Source organism: Triticum dicoccoides, chromosome 4B (genome assembly GCF_002162155.2).
Source record: "Triticum dicoccoides isolate Atlit2015 ecotype Zavitan chromosome 4B, WEW_v2.0, whole genome shotgun sequence".
NCBI classification, from domain to species: domain Eukaryota; kingdom Viridiplantae; phylum Streptophyta; class Magnoliopsida; order Poales; family Poaceae; genus Triticum; species Triticum dicoccoides.
In genome coordinates, this window is record NC_041387.1 from 506,339,241 (window position 1) to 506,345,240 (window position 6,000).

Genomic DNA, 6,000 nt, shown 5'->3' on the forward strand with positions numbered 1-6,000 from the left:
GGCCTAGCAGCTGCTTCATAATATAGGTGAGATAGATTAATTGATTGTTTCTTTTTTTGTTATAGAATTCTAAATCGAGCATTAGTTTGAACGACATAGAAAACTCTTTTCCAACTAAGCACTCTTGAGCATCAAGCAATTATATGGCTTGGATTCGGTCTGTTCCATCTTTTACCTTTGGAAAAATAAAGGGATTGGAGCCGCAAATCCTTGTTGAAGAGGATATCGAGCACAAGAGTGAAGAGTGAAGAGTAGAGGGCGCATTGGATGTGCGCTCCCTATGAATGATGTCCCACTAGAAATGGATCTTCAGAAAGAAGAGTGTTTCTCTTGATATTTCTATTCTATTCTATTTCTATAAGTGAATTATTGATCAAGATCAAATGGAGAAAATGTAGATGTGAAACTATGTTCTTTGAACACCTTCTTCCATGCTATTGAAGCTGGCAAACAGGGGAGTGAGTGAAGAGAGAAGCCATGCCTCTTTCGATGTGAGGCAAGCGATGAACGAGTAGATGCTGCCCTTAGACCAATTTTCTCTTTCGGTAGCTGACACCGAGATGGGCTAGGCTAGGAAACCTTATCCGAGACGATAGGGATGGTAAACAAAGTGATGGGGTATACGTACGAATTGGAATACAAATGAAATCATTGCCTATAAAGATGAACCCGTTAGCGTATAGGAACAACAGCATATGAAAGTTGGGTGGGTACTCCTATTTAATTGGTTTAACCAAAAACAGAGGATAGGATTCGAAAAGTCAACCGGAAACCGAGCCCTAACCTTTAATTGATGAGAATTTCCATACCCCTACTACTCGTATGTATTGGCGTGGGTTCGTATGTAAACATTCGTATTGGCTTAGCAAAGCACTTCGTATCCCGCCACAACCGATCCTTTGCTTCCTTCTCACTCAGCTTTTTGACTCAATAGTCGTTCCCCTGTTACACAAAGCTACGTACACAGGGGTAGTTGTTCATCCCTTTTGCTCGTGACATATACCCTCGCTCTGTCTTCTATTCCTTTTGTGCGTTACGTTACTAAGGCCATCGGTCTTATGGAAAGAGAAGGCATATAATCGATTCTTTGACCGGCTTTGCTTCTTTCGTGATTCACATAGATTGGAATTCACTTTCTTTAGGGTATGGCTAGTTTCGGGTTTTCTAAAACCATCGCCCAACTCTTTCTTATTCAGACACGCCAACTGATATGTTGGATTAACAAGCTAGGGAATAATTGGGGCTTATGTGGACCCCTTCCCTTTAATTTAAGAAAGAGGTCTTCCTAGCTGACTTGAAACTAGATCTTCTTCCGTGTTTCGTTCTCTATGGCTTGTGAATTGCTGTACTGCCTGTTTCACTCTCTTCTAAGGGATCTCCTCCTATGGAGGTATGTAAAGTGGGTTCTATCACATTTTCCATCTTAGGGCGAGCAATATAAGCAATTCTGGTATCAACAGATACATTGTTTGGGAAAGAAAGTGAAAACAATAGATCCAATTCTGGGTTTTGGGGATGGATTTCTCATAACCCTGAGGTGCTTGCTAATCTCTCGGACGAGTCGATGTCAATAGCAATTCTAATGAAACATCTTAAACATCTTTAGTGCCTTTTGCCTTTGAGCTCAATCGATCAGAAGAAAGGGAATATAACCTGCCCCTCATTGTCCTTCAATCATGGTGCAATGAATATCGTAGATAGAGTGATTTCGATCTCATATAGCTAGCTTTCCTTTCAAAGTGAAACGATTTTCCTTTTACGTTGAGATATTTGAATTGAATTTTCTTTCACCACTACTATCGTAACGCACAGAAAACACTGACGTTTCCGCTCGCTTTCAACCACTGCCACTTTACCTGAGCACTGTGACGCAGTCGGTCAAGTATTGAGTTTCTGCTAGTATATCAAGGACTTATGAGAACTGAAAAGAAAAAAACGAAAAAAGGAATTCTCATAGTTCATTGAATTAAGGGAGGGCCATTCGTGGGGGGTTCGTGGAAGAGTTGGGTTCGATTCCCTTTATATGCGATGTGGCGAAAAAGACTGATTCAACGAGATATGCCATGCCAGCATTAAGATTTAAAACGTGTCGTCTACTTCCACGAAATGTTCGGAACAGAGAACTTTCTCTAATCCAACGCCGTATTCTCCGAAGATTGAGGAACAAGAGGAGATCCATTAAAAGAAATCTTTCTTTGAGAGAAAATCGAAACAGTAACATCAAATCACAAACTACACGAAAGTTGTCTCTTTATTATGGGGACTTACCCATAAGGGAGATGCACAGAGGAAGAGAACGAACTTCATATATCCCTTTTTTACTCAATCAAGAAACAAGATCGGACGTGATTCCGGTTCGTCTCCATTTTAGTGACACTCTTCCTCAAGCAAGGCAGCCGATAAGTCATCGAAGGTTTTGTTTGAATAATGGACTGGTAACCATTACTCATTTGAAAGTTTCCTACGGTGATCTAATATCTTTTAAAGAAAATGACGCGAGAACCCGCGGTTTTGAAATAAGGAGATCTTTCTATATCGACATATCAGTTGGAAAAATCATAGGCAAATTCCTATCGGCCATATCAGTTGGAAAAAGAAGAGGCAAATTCCTACCGGCCAGAATCTGGAGAAGAACAAAAAAAAAGAATGGTTCCGCTTACTCACAACTCAGAGGGGATGCCGCTTACTACTCAAATCCAAGGAATTGCAAAAGTTGTGTTCTTATATGCAAGAAGAAGACTTTGAAAGAACAAAGAAGTTTGGATCCGCAAAAGTATGCTTAGGCAGTTCCTTCGCTGAGCACAACAGAATGAAGAGGAATTTGTTTCATTTCAAATACTTATTCTTATTGAAAAGAGGGAAGGAGAAAAACCGAAATCTTCCTACTCGAACAATAAGTCCTTTTGTAGAAAAGTCTTCTCTATATAGTAATTCGACCTATTGCTCCGGATCCCCGTTTACTAGGAAGATAAGAATCAAAAGGATCGAACTACCTACTCATTATTTGGAGGTGGATCATAGAACACTAAAAGTTGTGGTATCTGATGGACCTAACATAGGTCACATCCCTCACAACATAAGATTGAAAGATCCAAACCTTCCTCTTCGGAGCGGAAACGGACGTGGCCAAAACATATAAAAAAAGATCGGCCTAGTCGCTCATAGGGACATATCTATCCGGATAGAGGATAGTCTAGATCAATTTTGAGAAAAATCTCTATATATATAGATAGGTATCTCTGTGGATAGAGATAAAGATAGGGATCCCTATAAATCGAAATATATGGAAAAAGTGCACTTTTTGACTACTACTACTATTTCTTAGACTTTTTCAAGGAAACATCGTTTTTTCGATTTTGACTGAATTGGTCGGAGCGTAGACAAGCAAGCAGAGCCCAGGAAAGAGGTCAGATCGTCATAGAGCAGTCGACTATAAGTATAAGACTGCTGGCCTGAGAGAAGGCAGCCTCTCTCAGGAAACATGGCCCAATTTCTCTTCTTTCTTTTCACACGGGCAACAATTGGGAATAAAACAGACCATGAACATGAGTTTAAAATGTAAAAAAAAAAGGGAAGAGTGCATTCTCCACTTCCTTATCCCGAAAATGCGTAATATAGTGATGTCATGTGTCTGTTTCTCTGAAAAGGTGGGTCGGCCCTTAGGGCAAACAGTAGTGCCAGGTTCCATTGTGGAACGGTCGTTTGCCGGTGACCTTTGTCCGTTGTAGTACGAGTAACTGGCGCATCACATCCAATCTCTCATGTCAATGAGTCAGTTAGAAAACAGCTCCAAATGAATCAGTGATTTCCCCTTTATTTCCCTCGGAGCGCAAGGGGAAACAAGATTGAGAATGAATTAAAACACACCAAATGTTTCATTTTGCCTATTATCAGTGGTCAGTTTTGATACAAACCAGGGGAAAAAGAACCTGGAACGCCTTCTTTAAGGTGCTACTATTTATAGCGGCATAGGTGCTTTATCACAATACGAAAGATGTACATACGAGGACTACGATTCCTATTTAGAGATATTCCTACGAGCGATAGACGTAGTAAGGAAATTACGTACGCCAATAACAAATACGAATACGAATTACGCCTACGAGCCTACGCAATGGCATGTTTCGGCGTATAAAGCTAAGAACGAGAATAGCCTACTGCCTCCACTCGGAAAAGGCAAAGGTATCCAGTATAGGATATCGATGAATGGAGGACAAGGAAAGCAGGCAAGGTGAACCTCCTTTGCCAAAGCCCTTTTGAAATACCTTCTTTTTGAACCTTTAGAAAATACCTGCTAGCTATCCCTAGTTTTGTTTAACCAGCTTTCCCCCAAAAAGGGGAGATTTGCTGCTTACTACTCACGGAAACATCCGACCTTATGGTCAAGTCGTCCGCCTATCTTTCTGATCTCATTCGTTTTCCGATCGCATAAAAAGTCATGAGATCAAAAAAGAAATGTGAGTATGTAGTTACAGATGTAAAAAAAGTAAATATCTCGTTCTCTTGTTCTTAAATCATGAATTGGATGATGTGCATTTCATCAAGTATGAACATATTGCATTTTTTGCTATGCAATTTCAGTACCGGATCGACGTCCATTTATTTCTATGTCCTCATCCTCGTGTATGTCTGTGTTAGATAGGCTCTGGAAGGCCTTACTTTACTAACAGGTAGGGCACGTTACTTCTATTATTTTTTTGCTGCTTACCCGCATGTTTAGATTATTTACTTGCCCTTTCACTTTTTCTTCGGCTGTCACCAACTTTGTTCAATGCTAGTCCCTAACCCATGAATAAGGGCTCTGCTGGCTACCGGGTTCAGAGAAGTTTGTAAGCTCTTTCTCTTTTTTCGTTTTTCGCCACCTCCTGTGTCTTTCCGTTTAAGGTCTTTAATTCGGCATTAGCTTCGTTAGAGAAAGCCATGCGTGAACTACAAAGCATGGGATCCTGAACACCACGAAAGAAAGCGTACTACTTTTCAATAAGGTCCGACTTCAGAGAGGAGAGACATGAACTTGTTTTAGGCATAGAAAAGGCATACGGTATGAAAGATTGATTGAAAAGAGGTAGGGACTGGTCTCGCTGCTAAGGGAGAAGGAGACCTCTGTCGGAGCAAGCTAAAGAGCCCACTTTATATCGTCGATTTTAGGTAAGGCACTCGATCAAGCCTATACATCCGGGAATTTCGCTCCAAACCAAAGACGACTTGCTTTGCTGCATTTCTTGGGCTGGGGCTTTACTTGATTTTGGCGAAAGAAAGGCCATATGATCTACTTTCTGGTGCCGGTCCCTTCACAAAGATAGCCCCTTCTTGCTCTTATTCTGTAACATCCCAAATTTTCAATTTGGAATTTTATACATAGATCATCATTGCATATCATATTTTGTTCCATCTTTGGCTCGATCCTAGAAATTCTATGCAACTCAAGGACCCTCGGAGAGAGTTGGGGATTTCGTTATTTTCTTATTTGAGTTTTTCTCAAATTTTGAAAATAGGATCATTGATTTTATTTATTTTATCTTCAATTATTTCTACTACCAAATATTCAGAGAGGGAATAAAATGACTTTCCCAAAATAAAGAAATAATGAAGATTTAATAAAAAATCAAATAAGTTTTATTTTAGAAGTTTTTCGCCTTTTATTTGAATTTAGGAAAAATGTGTGTTTTTCAAAATTGCACTTAGGCCCCAAATAAATGTTCATCTTGTCCGGCTTGATTTTAGAAGCCGGGGAAAATTTATTTCGGGATTTTTGGAGTCTGTTTAGTATTTATTTTTATTTTTCTTCTGCGCGGAATTATTTAAAAAAAATGCAACCGACCTACGGGCCGTGCCCGAGCGGGACTCCGCCTGGGGGCGCCTTTAAATAGCGCCGCCTCGAGCCCCCCCAGGCCCAGCCGCCCGCCCCGCCAGCCCGCAGCCGCCGCCAGCCCACTTCGCCGGAACCCTAGCTGCCAGCCGCGCCACGCCGCCGCGCCGCGCCGCCGCCAGCCGCCGACT

General features: G+C 41.0%; 1 pseudogene; it reads left to right on the forward strand.

Moving 5' to 3' along the window:
- Positions 1–2,028: 2,028 nt before the first annotated feature.
- On the forward strand, positions 2,029–3,211 carry LOC119293800 (annotated as a pseudogene).
- The last annotated feature ends 2,789 nt before the right edge of the window (positions 3,212–6,000 follow it).